The sequence below is a fragment of the Tursiops truncatus genome, chromosome 5 (genome assembly GCF_011762595.2).
Source record: "Tursiops truncatus isolate mTurTru1 chromosome 5, mTurTru1.mat.Y, whole genome shotgun sequence".
NCBI lineage: Eukaryota > Metazoa > Chordata > Mammalia > Artiodactyla > Delphinidae > Tursiops > Tursiops truncatus.
The window spans coordinates 117,052,616-117,068,003 of NC_047038.1; the positions used below are offsets into that span (position 1 = coordinate 117,052,616).

The window sequence follows — 15,388 nt, forward strand, 5'->3', positions numbered from 1 at the left end:
ACCCTTCCAGGCTTCACCCCAGGAATTAAATCCCCGTGTGCCGTAGCTCTGTAGCTCTGGCCGGAGCTGGACCCAGCGCCTCACTCACTCACCCCCGGCAGTAACCCCAGGGGCTCCAGCACTGAGACAGCGGCCTCATGGGAGGAAAAGTTGGAGCCATGTTCTGTAGAAACTACAACTTTCCTGCAGATACTTAATCCTGCGCTGTTAAAGGATCAGGTGTTTCTCTCTGCCCTGAACCCTTATGTGTCCTCTATCCAGAAGCGAAAGGTGGGTGGTAGCCACTCTAGCAAAGAGTTACACAACAGAATGGACCAAAACACAATGGTGTGTGGATTTTGTAGCATGAAGGCCCCTTAAGGTAATTCATGTTCCAGCCCTTTGAGAATATCCCATTTCTGCCTTTTCGTTTTGTTTGTTTTGTTCTTATTTCTACCTTAGAATTTTCTTTCTGTGAACGTCCAGCATTCGGGTTCTGTTTCTAGCATAAGTGGACACGGACACACCCAGAGGTCCACAGGGACCTCGCCCATGGACATTCAGCCCACGTTCTGGAAGCAGTGGGCAGATGAAGGAGGACATAGCCTTGATGGATGTCCTGTGAAGTGACAGGGCCGTCTTTCAAGTATGGTTTGTGAAGACCTTTATGGTCACACTTCGTTCTGACTTAACACAATATTCCATAAAAATATGGATTATCCATTAACTTACAGGAAGGCAAAAGAGTTAATGTCATCACTGAAAGCCATTTGTATTCCTTTTGGAAAAAAGAAAAAACAAAACTAGAGTCCCGTTGGCCAGTAGCTTGTTATGTACAATGGTGCCTGTAATGAACGTCTAAAGATAAATGTATTTGATCATCACAACCAGGTTTACTTAGGTTAGAAATACAGTTATGGCTACAAATACTTCTGAGGAACATTAAACAAGGCTTTTTACAGTGTGGCCTCTATAGTAAAAGTAGTCAAATCCAAGCTCTGTGTATTAAAATCTATTATTCTTTCGACTAGGCAGCTTTGACAAATCAAGCAAGAGTCATAAGAACAGAGCTAGGAAATAGTTCAATTGCTATACTTTCATAGCCATATATAAGAAAAAATATGCCTTATGCTGTTTACATGTTGACTTTCCCAAGCTTGATTCCATTAAAAAATAAAGCAGGACAAAAAATGAAGAATTGTTACAAACAGTAGACTATTTCTAGACTTAACTTCTGTATGTAACCACGGCAGGTCCCTATTGTGGGATGTATGACATCCCACAAGATCTTGCCTGTTTTAGACTCACAAACTTAGAGAATGAACTTATGGTTACCTTGGGGGGGGGAGGGGGGAGGGATAGACTGGGAGTTTGGGATTGACACGTACACACGGCTATATTTGAAATAAAATGCCTTTCCATGAAAAAAATAAATTTAAAAAAAGGTAGAATAAGTATTAAACACTTAAAAAAATTTGCCTGTTTTTCCTGGGCTGCTCTGTCCCTCAGTCCTTTTCAGTGGCCTGAGCAGGACCCTCACGGATTTGTGTTCTTCACCCTGTCATTTCCCAGCATCTAAACTTTTCCATCTTCGATTCTTCTGCTTTCCTTTCTAGGAGAGAGAATGGAAGTTAAGTTTCTTCCAAACTTTCTACCTAACCAAAAAATCATGACATCCAAATTGCCCATTTGAGGCGAGAAGGAGAGTCATGCAGCAGAATAACAGTTCAGAGTAAAATGGGACTTCCATTTCCATTAAAAAGAAAAAGTGAGTTCCTAGCTCCTTTCAGGCTTCTGCCATGAATCAAAACTTAAAGTGAAATATCAGAAAATCAAGGATGAGATGGAACCTAAAGAGATGTTTCCTTCCCTTTTCATCCCCCTTCCTCAATGGAGACCATATCTACATCATCCCAGATGGCTGTTCTATTTTTAAAGATCTCCAGAAAAGGAGATTCTACCACCTCCTCAGCAACCCATTCCAGCAGCTCCTGTTCCTCTCAGCCAGAATACTTGTTTTCTGAGAGCCCTCGGAGGAAGAAGAGATACGCTGTCCCAGGTTTAGGGACTTGGGCTAGTCCTCTCTAGGATTTTACCCCTCAGTGGACACTCCGAGGCATGGGTAATGTCTTTCTTCAGTAACAAAGGTTGTTTTTCTCTAATCTTTAGCTTTATATTAGTGAGCTTCTTGGGGGCCCATGGAAAATCCTCTAGAGGGCCTGCTGTTTACACAGCCCTGTCCTAGATAAGAGGACGACGGGTAGCAAGGAAGTGTATTCATTTCAGTCTAAGAGGAGAACAAGGTCACGCACAGCCGCAGAGCTGACCATCTGTACTGGACAGACTTGTTCATGCACTCACTCACTCACTCATTCATTCTTTCATTCGGGAAATACCTACTGACCTCAAGCATGGGCCAGTCCCTGTGCTAGACACTGGGCACCGACACATCAGTCAACAACGTGGACTAGGTCCTTAGCACCAGTGAGCTACACTTGGATGGGGGAAGAATACCAAGTCAAAAGTAAGAAGCATAATGGTTATAAATTGTGATAAGGGGCGTGAGGGAAATAAAACAGCGATGTGCTCAAGCATGGGCGGGGTGAGGCTAACTGAGACAGCATGGCCAGGAAGTTGATACTTGCGCTGAAACCTGAAGGATGACCAGGAGGTAGGAGGGGCAGGTTCAAGGCAGAGGGGAAGCAGGCGCAGAGGCAGGAGGAGAGGCCCGGGTGGCCAGAGCGCGGTGGAGGAGGGAGCCTGGCCTGACAGGGGCTTGGAGACACCATGTCACCCAGCGATTCCAGGCCATGAGGGTGACTTTAAGAGAATGGGAATCTATAGAAGGACCTTAGGCAGCAAGACATGCTCGGATGAATGGTTTTAAGCGATTCCTCTGGTTGCTCGTGGAGAACAGATTGGAGAGACCGTAGGATGAGAAGCAATGTTAACCAGTTAGGTGGAGAGCACAAGAGGCCCGGGGAGAGGCGAGGGTGGGGTGAAGGCTGTTGGGGGCGGGGGAGACTCAGACAAGGAGGTAGATGGGCGGAGGGTGTGCTGAAAACACAGACGCTGCATCCAGGCATAGGTTTGCTCCATTTTAAGGCAACAGAATACATAGAAATCAAAAGTTTTAAAGAAGTAATTATCCCCTTTATGAAATGATTCACCATAAGGATCTATTACATGAAGTAAGGGAAGGAACGTGTGTATGTGTCTTTGACTATAACTTTTAATAAGAGATATAAAATCTTAATAGACAGATCATGGAATGCGAAGGAATCGTAGAGGTCATTTTCCCCTACCTCCACCCAATAAAGAATCCCTTTTACAAATCCCCGGTAGATGAACATGCAGCTTGGTATGAAAACTCAAGGGACAGGAAGCTCAATAGCCTCACAGTGAAGCCCTTTGTATTTTCAAAAGTTCCTCCTTATAGAGAGGCTGGAAAATTTCTCCCCATAATTTCCAACCCTTGATCTTAGTTCCATATTCTGGAGCTACATTAGATTAAATCGAATCCATTTCCTACATAGCAATGGTCAGCTATTTAAAGACGAGCTCTGGCATTCCTACTCCCCAGTTCTTCTCTTTCTCCAGCAAAATATACTTGGCTTCTTCATCTGTTTCTCACGTGATATGGTTTCTGGGGTCTTCGGTGCCCTGGTTATACCCTCTTGCTGCCTGATGAGAATGAAGACATAGAACGAAGCCCAGCCTTCCAGCTACCATGAGTATAGAACATACACAGTCCCCCTGGATCTGGAGAATGTACATTCATTACTGTAACCTGGAATTACAAAAGCACATGGCTTTGAACTTTGAGGAAATCAGGGCTGCTTATAAAACAGGTTCCACCCAACCTGATCTGTTACTGCTAACCAGTAGGAGAGCTGTTGTTACACTTTTTTTTTTGCTTTGTAAGCGGTAGAGTTTTATACAAATATAAAGTTATGCACCTTTAAAGCTATCATGCCAATAAGATACATTCAATTAGACAAAACGTCTTCAAACATTTTTTAACAGTGTAAAAATACAATCACGAAATAATCTGCCGATTAAAACAAAATTTACAGTACCTACAACAGAATTTACAGATGCCTACAATAGTTTGCAGATTGTTACATATATTGTTTTAAGAAATACCATTCATACAAATACATGATTTACAATATCCCCATTATAGCAAGAAAAAAAATAGATTGGCAAGATAAAACGTCTTTTAGGCATTTACAATGCCAAGTATTGAAACGATTATTCTCACTATGACATAAGAATAATACTCTTTTAGTGGTAAAAGATAGACTTTATTAGGCCAAGGACCACTGAAGAGCTTCTGGAAGGTTCCAAAGTAAAATCTGGCTATCTTTCCCCCAAAATAAATAGAACAGCAGCAATGCCTACGTACCCCATGAACATAAACTATGAAAATTCCTTTTATATTAACTGGGCCTTAAGTACGTGACTCATTACAAATAAAAATAAACAAAATTTTAGAAACTAGTTAACACCAATAGCCCAAATTTGGTTTTTACCTGCCTGTAAATGCCTAGGATAAGAAGTTTCATCATGAAGTATATATTAAATGTAAAATTAACAATTATTTCTAAGTCTATATATAAGCCAAAGTGCTCACTCTTACCATGGAAGCAAAACCTAAAATAATCTACAGAAATAGTATTTAAACACAGAGAGTTTTGAGATGGACTAGGAACATCCTTCTTGTTCTGTGGATCAAAATGCAAAGGTCTCCATTCCATATGGGCATGAACACAAACACTTGTGTTAATTTAACACACGGATCTTACACGACTATGTGCATACACATATGTACACCATGAACCAAATGTTAACAATGTTTCTAGCTACACCACACCTTCAAGCCCCATATGTTAGAAAGTAAAAACTTAATATGAAAACTAGTTTTCCTTTTTTTTTTAAAGTAAACTTTAAAATGGAAAACCAAACCCAAAACTCCTCTTTGCAATAGGTACTGAGTTCTAAACGTTCAGAGTCAAGACCCCCTTCAGTTGTTCCCAATGGAAAGAACACGCAGGCTCCCTCACTGTCTTCAGGAGGTCTGATCGTCTCCAGTGGTTTGTCTTCAAAACTGCTTTCCGAGGTACGATGTAGCCATGCTGGTTAAATTCTTCCTGCTGCCCACTTTGCACCTGATGTAGCCATACAGGTCGGCCCCTTGCAGCACCACACCCATGATAACCACCGCTAGTCACTTCACTCTGAAGGAGAAGAGGGCACTAAAGGCAAATATTACCCACAGCACCAGACAGGCGATGAGTCCTAACCAGGAGATTCTTGATTCAGCCTCTGAAACAGTTTTACTGTCTTGAGGAAAGGCCTTCCTGGACTCAGACACCCAATGGCTTTTTCCATCTTCATCAGTGTGATTCCACCAGTGCAGGCCAACCATTAGTCTACCTGTGACATTCTTGACTGCCCAGAAGTCACATGACAACAACAAGATAACTGTCACCATACAGGCAATAAAGCTGGTGCTGAACCATTCACAGGGAACATAGACTATAATTGCACTGACTCGAAAGAATAAATGGAGAAATGATGCCACTGGGTGACTGATTTTGGATTTTTCTGGTCTACTAGTTGTCTCCTCTTCTGCATCAAACAGTGAAACATCTTCAATGTCATCATTACTGTCCTGCTGCAACATGGCGGCCCGCGCCAGCCTGTTGTTACACTTTTGGAGGATCACGAACCACACTGAGAATCTGATGAAAGCTTTAGATCCTCTCTCCTGAAAAAAGGGGCATATAACCACAAAATTCTGCATACAATTCTTGGAGATTCTTAGAGATCCTAAAATCCATTTTTATGTAGACCTCAAGTTAAAAAATCAGCAGTATTGGGCTTCCCTGGTGGCGCAGTGTTTGAGAGTCCGCCTGCCGATGCAGGGGACGCCGGTTCGTGCCCCGGTCCGGGAAGATCCCACATGCCGCGGAGCGGCTGGGCCCGTGAGCCATGGCCGCTGAGCCTGCGCCTCTGGAGCCTGTGCTCCGTGGCGGGAGAGGCCACAGCAGTGAGAGGCCCGCGTACGGCAAAAAAAAAAAAAAAATCAGCAGTATTCATGTTGTGGAACCCTGGATCCATCATCGAAAACTGTATATTTGCATTATCTTTATACTTGATAACAATATTGAACAGGGGGGTGAGGAACACCCACTTGGAAATCCCTACAGGTCACTACGGAACCATTAATGGAAGAGGAGAGTTACAGGAAGTCACGTGGCATTGTTGGATACGTTGCTTGTGTTACCTCATTTAGTGTATACAGTCGTCTTCTGAACTACAGAATATTAGCCCTGTCTATGAGGAAAGTGAAATTGAAGTGAAGGATATTAGTAAAGAAACATAGAATTACAGAGATCCAGGTGAAGGCAGTGCCAGTATAGTGTGAGTTTTTACAGCTCCAGAGATGAACCATGGTGGATGAGCAAGTTTGGTTTCCTGGGAAATGCGTCCTTGTGTTGGTGCCTTTGTAGAGATGTCCCTGGAGGGTGGTCGTCAATGTGATTGGCCATTCCTGTGGCCTACATGGGCGGCATGCCATGCTCTTTAGGATCAGACTGGGGTTGGGTTAGTGGCCAGTATGTATCTCTACCTGAGCAACTCAGACAGCTGCAGAACTGTTCTGAGAACATCTGAAAGAACTGCAGCCCTTACAGGAAATCCCCTTTCAGATAGTACTTCCTTATGTGCCAGCCGCCCACTGCATAGAAAGAGCAGTTCTGAAGATGCCTCCCCTCCTTCCCTATTTCATTTGAGAGCCACACTCATTTCAGAATAGTTTGGAAATAAGAAACACATTCCATTCACAAGCGCAGAGGCATGTAACTAACGGAAAGCATAGGCTTTGGAATTCAAGTCTCAACTCCCTCACATGAGCTGTGTGACCCTGGGCGGTCTGTTTCATCTCCGGGAGCCCTAGTTTCCTCATTTGTATAAATGATGTTTATTACCTTGCAGGGTCGATGTGGGAATTGAGAGAAAAGATTTGGGATTTGGCTGGCATAGAATGGATACACGATGAATGTTTGCTACTTGCTGGTGACTTGGAGGAGGGCTTAAATTGTTGGGGCCCGTCTGGGTAACAGATTTGGTTCAGCAATACCATCAGGCTTACCCTGGTTTGGACCTGGATCCCTGAGCCATTCCAGAGGAATTCCTGTCCCTGTACCCACCCCTCATCACTGTCAAAATTTTGCTTAAGATAAAGAGGAAGTGTTCACCATAGACCCATCCTCCACGTGAGGTGTCATGTCACAGGGGCGTTTAGAGGACACCCCAATACTACTTAGTCCCCAGCCTCCCAAGGATACTGGATGTCGTGGTACCTTGGGTGTGCACACGCACACGTGCGTGCACGCACACACATACACATCTCTGAGATGAAGCAGTATGTGAATTTTCGCAGTTAGCAGACCTCCGTGGTAGTTCACGTGGACATTTCTGAGCACATCCTTGGTTCCACAGTAGTAAAAGCAGAACTAAATACTGGGTAGGGCTAGTACTGCTTATGGAAGTTCTCTGAGACGCTATCTAAAAGTCAAGTTTAAATATAGAGATGGGGCTAGCTAACCTCATCATTCTGTGAGTCATTAGATGTGAACTAGACTTGGTCATCTCCCTTTGCTAATAAGGAAACCGGCTTAATTAACTGAAGGAAATTAACTTGACTCATTTTGCAGCATGAATCTGTTTCCCAAGAGGGGCTGAGTTCTTCCCTTCCTGTGAGCTGATGCTCATTCGGCAGTCCATTCAAGAGGCTGTGTCTCGCGCTGTTGCTGCCAGCTGACAGATGTAGCATTTTCCTGATCAAGCTCCCAAGCCTTTCTCCTTGCCCCTTGAACAACCGAGCACAGAGTAATAACCTACTTAGAATGATTTTGCAACATGGGAGCCATTTGCTTGTCTTTGTACTGTGGGAGTCAAATGCCTATTCTCAGTAAATATAAGCCTCCCAATTGACTTAAGGTAATTGAATGATTTTAGATTTATTGTGTATATACTTTTCTCCATAGCCTCTGATTCTAAGCAGGCATAAAATCACATCAGGAAAACCTGAGTTTGGATATTTGAGTTGTTTCATCTGAGTTAAAACCAAAATATGTAGAAATTGGGTTATCAATTCCAAACTTGGATTACTTTGTGAAACCTCACGTTTCCAGTGGAGCTGAAGGTAATGTCTTTCTTCGGATGTGACTCTGGGGCAATTCTGCAAAGGACAAGGAGAGAAAGATGTTGTTCACTCTATTCCGGGTTGTTTCGTTTTCCTTTTTAACTGATTTTTACACAGTATATGATTTTATTTCCCAATTTGTTTTGAATTCCTCTCGTCTAGCCCTAGGTGTCTGTTGTGGTTGGGCCTGGTACAGTTTGCTTAGGCGTTTTGCTGTGTTCTTTCCTCACCCTTCGTTTAAAGGAGGTCTAAACTCACAGAGTAGCTATATTTCTAGAGAGACCTGCCACCTTTACAGGCATTACTGTGGTCATTTTCTTTTTCTTTTTTCCCCTCTCTCCACAGTATGGTTCTTTGTGAATTAAAATCAAGGTTCCTGGAGCTAGAGGTAGGAAGAGGGCATGGGAAGCCTGGCCACGTTATAATGAGTAATAATCATGACTCTCTCCCTCTGCTGTCAGCTCTTCCAGACGGCTCACGTCCTATTCATCTTTGTATCCCCAGCTTCTCGTGTGGCGCCTGGTGCATAAATGATGCTCAGTGAGTGTGTGTTGAAGGAACAACCTAATTTTTGCAAATCCCTTTACAGTTTATAAAGATACTCCACATAGCAACGGGGTGATTGTTTTCAACACTTCAAGAAAAAACCATTTCCTCCCTCATTTCATTAGGATTGTGAAATTGCTTTGGAATTTTGGAACAGTGATACTTTTACTGTGTGCATTTCACGACAAGCCAGAGTCTAATTGCCTTTTTTTTTTTTTTTCTTAATGTGAGGGGCTGTGGAAGGGAGCCAAGACAGGAGGGAGTTTGTTAACTGGATACATTTCTTGTCAAGAAATTTAAAACTTGAGATGTTTCTGGATTTTTTTTCTTTATAACTGCAGTTCATAGCTCTTCATCTTTTACTAGGATGTAGGTGAATTTTAACAAAAGCAAGAGGTATGTTTTCAAGGGAGGAGGACAAGTAGGCAGCAAGGGAAAGACTTTGTTTTTATGACTTGTGTCTTGACTTGGCAAACACTCAAGGTTATCCTACTCAACCAAATAACCCACATCGCTTCCACGTCAGCCATGGCCGAGCTCCCCTTACAAGGTGCGCCAGACAGACTCTTCTGGTAGGACATTTGAAGGATTTCAACCCTTGTCTTGTGCTGCAGTCAGTGGCAGTGCTGACCCTACACCCGTCAGCTCTCACAACCACTGTACATCTGCCTCTGGCATAGACTCACCCAGGATTCATAATAAAGCACCTTTTTTTTTTTAATTGAAGTATAGTTGATTTACAATGTTGTACTAATTTCTGCTGTACAGCAAAGTGATTCAGTTATACATATATATATTCTTTTTTTTTTTTTCTTTTTTTTTTTGCGGTACGCGGGCCTCTCACTGTTGTGGCTTCTCCCGTTGCGGAGCACAGGCTCCGGACGCGCAGGCTCAGCGGCCATGGCTCACGGGCCCAGCCGCTCCGCGGCATGTGGGATCTTCCCGGACCAGGGCACGAACCCGTGTCCCCTGCATTGGGAGGCGGACTCTCAACCACTGCGCCACCAGGGAAGCCCTATATTCTTTTTTTTAAATATTCTTTTCCATTATGGTTTATCACAGGATCTTGAATAGAGTTCCCTGTGCTATACAGTAGGACCTCGTTTATCCATGCTGTATATAATAGCTTACATCCACTAACCCCAAACTCCCACGCCATCCCTCCCCACCCACCTCCTCCTTGGCAACCACAAGTCTGTTCTCTATGTCTGTGAGTCTGTTTCTGCTTTGTAGATAGGTTCGTTTGTGTCATATTTTAGATTCCACATATAAATGATATCATATAGTATTTGTCTTTCTCTTTCTGACTTACTTCACTTAGTATGATAATATTCTAGTTGCATCCATGTTGCTGCAAATGGCAGTATTTCATTCTTTTTTATGGCTGAGTAGTATTTCATTGTGTATGTATACCACATCTTCTTTATCCATTCATCTGTCAATGGACATTTAGGTTGTTTCCATGTCTTGGCTATTGTGAATAGTAGTGCTATGAACATAGGGGTGCATGTATCTTTTTGAATTATAGTTTTGTCTGGATATATCAGGCAACTTTTTCTTAAATGACTTAATCTCTAGGCACTCGTCACCTTAATGCTGACTTTTGCCATAAAACTCGAGTGTAAAAGTAGGAAAATAATTGTACTACTGTTTTCCCCAAATCATTGGCATTTAAAGACCAAAGTCAGCAAAAGCAGACAAACTTATGAATTTTAAAAAATTAGAAAAGTCTTTGATTTTTACAGATGAAGCAAGAGCCATACTAAGAATTATAGCCCAGAAAAAAAAATTCAGGGGAAATGAATCAGGATGTCCACTGGCTGGATCAGTGACAGCGTTTATGTGCAGCATTAGAAATGATGCTGGTGCCTGATACACACACGTAATAGTAATACTGTATCTTATGCGATGCCGTAATCCAAGTGAAGTGTATTCCTACCATTATGCTAAAGTTGTATTTACCAGAAAAATTTTACACTGCTTCAGTTTTTACATTTAAATCTAAATTAATTAAAATTAAATTTAATTAAAATTTCAATTTCATCCTTGCAGTAGCTGCATTTCAAGTGCTCAGTAACCACAGGTGTCTCAGGGCTGCCTTCTTGGACAGCATAACTAGGGACAGCAAGGGAATGAGAACCTATTATTAGGGGGCCAGGCACTTTGTTAGGTACTTTCAAAGACACGATCTCAAAGCAGTCCCATGTGTTATCTACATTTTATATAAGGAGACAAGCTCACTGAGATTCAGTGATTTGTGCAAAGTTGGACAGTTAGTGAGGGAGCTGGAAGGACAGCTGTTAGTCTAAACCCAAAGCCCATGCGTGTGCTGTGTTGATGCGGCCATTGCTGGCTGTAATGGTATGTACCACTGAGCAAGAGATAAGGATGCTTTCCTTATCTCCCCACCTCCCCGTAAAGTTTGCAAGCCTCTAATTGTTTTAACAAGCTTGTCTGAATGAATTAATTCAAGAAGAATTCCAGGTAATGACAGCCCCGAGGTACTGCTTGTACACATCTACTCCACGTGCTCCTCCCCTAAGATTCTGGGATTTCTTTCCTCCCTTGGTTCTTAGAAGCATACAATTTATCTGCAGGCACCATTTGTTCCTGACAGAAAGAAAATCTTTTAGCGAGAACTGTGATTCAAAATATATGTTACATTGACTGATGACCTGTATTACTGCAGTATATCAGAAAGCATATTGCTGGTAGGTGGGACGCAAAGTAATTTGGAGGTACTCATTTTGACCTTGGCATGGGATGACCTTGGCCTATTGCAGATTCATACTCTGCAGCTGTATTAGTTCCTAGGGCTGCCATGATGAAGTACTACAGACTAGGTGGCTGAAAGCACCAGAGATTTATTGTCTCACAGCCCTGGAGCCTGGAAGTCCAGAATCAAGGTGTCAGCAGGCCCTCTGAGACTCTGCATGGAATCTTTCCCTGCCTCCTCCTAGCTTCTCATGGTTTGCTAGCATTCTTTGGCATTCCTTGGCTTGCAGCGACATAATTCCAACCTCTGCGTCTGCCATCACGTCGCATTCTCCCTGTGTGTCTCCACGCCTTCACATTTTCATCTTCTTATAAGGATGATACCACTCCTGTTGGACGAGGAACCAGTCTACTCCAGTATGACCTCATCGTAACAATTACATCTGCAGTGACTCTGTTTCCAAATAAAGTCACATTCTGAGGTCCTGTGGGTAGGACTTCAACATATCTTTTGGTTGGAAGCACAATTCAGTCCTGTAACAGCCCTGGCTATACCTCTGCTTCAGAGCCCTGGGAAAGTTTCCCTGTTCCGCTCTTTTTAATTTTTTTTATTGAAGTTTAGTTGATTTAGAATGTTTCAGGTGTACAGCAAAGTGATTCAGTTATATATATACGTATTCTTTTTCAGATTCTTTTCCATTATAGGTTATTACAAGGTACTGAATGTAATTCCTTGTGCTATACAGTAGGTCCTTGTTGTTTATCTATTTTATGTATAGTAGTTTGTATCTGTTAATCCCGAATTCCTAATTTATCCCTACCCGCCCTTCCCCTTTGGTAACCATTAGTTTGTTTTCTATGTCTGTGAGTCCGTTTCTGTTTTGTAAGTAAGTTCATTTGTATCAGTTTTTAGATTCCACATATAAGTGATATCACATGATATTTGTCTTTCTCTGTCTGACTTACTTCACTTAGTATGATCATCTCTAGGTTCATCCATGTTGCTGCAAATGGCATTCTTTTATTATCTTTTATGGCTGAGTAGTATTCTGTCGTGGTGTGTGTATGTATATATATATATATATACATACATACGCATACAACATCTTCTTTATCCATTCATCCTGTTATTCTCTTATGAAGGACTAACTTTACACACCTTCATTCACTTCTTTCCTCAAGCCCTTGGTTTTTCCTTAGCAGTGTTCTTCCTTGGAGGTGAGGTCCTTGCATCAACTTCAGTGAAAAAATTGAAACCATTAGAGCCGAGCAGCCTTGTCCACACGCCCCTCCCCCCCAACACTTCCATCTCAACATACCTCTTCCCCACGCTTGTCTTTAGAGCCGTCTTTTGATGGCTCCGATGTGCCATTCTTCATTGGTTCAAAAGCAAATATCTCGATGGGAATGTAAAATAGTATAGCTCTATGGGAAACAATATGGTGGTTCCTCAAAAAAATTAAAAATAGAACTACCATATGATCCAACAATTCCATTTCTGGGTACTTACCCAAAGGAATTGAAAGCAAGGTCTCGAGATATTTATGAACCCATCTCCATAGAGGCACTATTCACAACAGCCAAAGGTGGAAGCACCCCAAACGTCTATGGACAGATAAGTATATACATGTAATGAATATTATTCAGCCTTAAAAAGGAAGGAAATTCTGACACATGCTACAACATGGATGAACGTTGAGAATATTATACTAAATGAAATAGTCCAGTCACAAAAAGACAATACTCTATGATTCTACTTTTATGAGTTATCTAGAGTAGTTGCATTCATAGAGACAGAAAGCAGAATGCCGGTTGCCAGGGCCTGAGGAGGGGGTATAAGGAGTTATTGTTTAATGGGTATAGAGTTTCAGTTTTGCAAGAGAAAAGAGTTCTGGAGACGGATGGTGGAGACGGTTGTACAACAGTGTAAAAGGACTTAATACCGCTCAACTGTACCCTTAAAAATGGTTAAGATGGTAAATTTTATATTATGGTATTTTAGCACAATTAGACATTTGCAACACAATTTTTCATGTGTCCCTCCTTTCTTAATGTCCACCTCTCCTGCCCTCTGATTTTCTTCACCTTTGAACCCACTCAGGATTTCCTTTTCCTGAAAAACCTTGACTTCACCTCCTGACATACAAGCCATGATGCCTCTTTCCCTCCAACTTTTCCAAATGAGATTTCTTCTGTAGAAGGGTCACAGACAGCATCTCCATTCTTCACCATTTGCTTCTCTTACTGACCAAAAACCTGGCATTCATTCACAGCAGCATTCTAGAACTTTGCTATCCAATAAAGTAGCCCCTAGTTGCATGCAGCTCTTTTTTTTTTTAAATTAATTAATTAATTTATTTTTGGCTGCGTTGGGTCTTTGTTGCTACACGTGGGCTTTCTCTAGTTGTGGCAAGAGGGGACTACTCTTCGTTGCGGCGTGCAGGCTTCTCACTGCAGTGGCTTCTCTTGCTGCGGAGCACAGGGCTCTAGGCACATGGGCTTCAGTAGTTGTGGCTCACGGGCTCAGTAGTTGTGGCTCGGGGGCTCTAGAGCACAAGCTCAGTAGTTGTGACGCCCGGGTTTAGTTGCTCTATGGCATGTGGGATCTTCCCGGACCAGGGCTCGAACCCGTGTCCCCTGCATTGGCAGGCAGATTCTCAACCACTGTGCCACCAGGGAAGCCCAGCTCTTTTAAATTTAATTAAAATGAACAAAATTTAAAAATTGGTTCCTCAGTAGCACTAGCCACATTTCAAGTACACAACAGCCACATGCAGCTTGAGACTAATGTACTGGATAACGTAGATACGGAACATCTCCATCCTCTCAGCAAGTTCTGCTGGACAGGCTGCACTGTTCTTGAACAAGGATTCTCAGCCCAGGAGAATCACTTGGAGGGCTGATTGAAACAGACTCTGGGCCCCGCCTTCCGAGTTTCTGATCAGAAGTCTGGGGAACTAGCCGAGAATTTGCATCTCCATCAAGTTCCCTGGTGATATTGATGCTGCTGGGTGTCCTGGAGGAACCCTTTCTTAGACTCCCACTGAATTACTCTGGTACTAATTTAATGGTCTCTTAGGTCTCATTTCAAAGCTGCAACTGATATGACAAATCTGACCACAAATTGTTCTTCTTTGCTCTGTCCTACTTTCCTGATGTTTTATTTTAATCTCTCACTGATACTGTTTCTTTGTCTCTTTGCTGACTGCTCTCATCTAATTAAGAGGGCCCGGGGCTTCCCTGCAGGCGCACTGTTAAGAATCCGCCTGCCAATGCAGGGGACACAGGTTCAAGCCCTGGTCCGGGAAGATCCCATGTGCCGCGGAGCAACTAAGCCCGTGTGCCACAACTACTGAGCCTGCGCTCTAGAGCCTGTAAGCCACAGCTACTGAGCCCGCGTGCCACAACTACTGAAGCCCGTGTGCCTAGAGCCCATGCTCCGCAACGAGAAGCCACCACAGTGAGAAGCCCGCGTGCCACAACGAAGAGTAGCCCCCGCTGGCCGCAACCAGAGAAAAGCCCACACTCAGCAACAAAGACCCAACAAAGCCAAAAAATTAATTAATTAATTAATTAATTTAAAAAAGAGGGCCCATCTCCAACCACGTGTTCACTTTCTTTGAGAATTTTTGCTCTCACGTTGTTCAGGCCACCTCAGATGTATGGATGGGTGACTCAAATAAACATCGCCTTATTTCTAAGGCCCTATCTTCAGGTTTATGTGATAACAACTGGATCTCGATGCCCTACTCCTTTTGAACACTCTGGTGTTAGAAACAAAGCTTCTGTGTCTCTACCCTCTCTGGCCAATGAGCTGACACTTCTCAGATCTCTGATCATTGTTGCCATGCATTTCTTTTTCCTTAAGTGATGTTAAGATGCTTGCATGAAAAGCTCCACAGAAATGTCAAGTGTTATGTGTACCTGCTTATT

At 42.8% G+C, this 15,388-nt stretch overlaps 1 protein-coding gene and 1 pseudogene across 2 annotated transcripts in view; one reads left to right on the top strand and one right to left on the bottom strand.

Annotated features, from left to right (window-relative positions):
• The window catches only part of MAML3 (mastermind like transcriptional coactivator 3), a 438,815-nt gene that overhangs the window by 210,687 nt on the left and 212,740 nt on the right, over window positions 1–15,388 (top strand). The window lies entirely within an intron of this gene.
• LOC101317447 (Golgi apparatus membrane protein TVP23 homolog B pseudogene) lies at window positions 4,745–5,668 on the bottom strand (annotated as a pseudogene).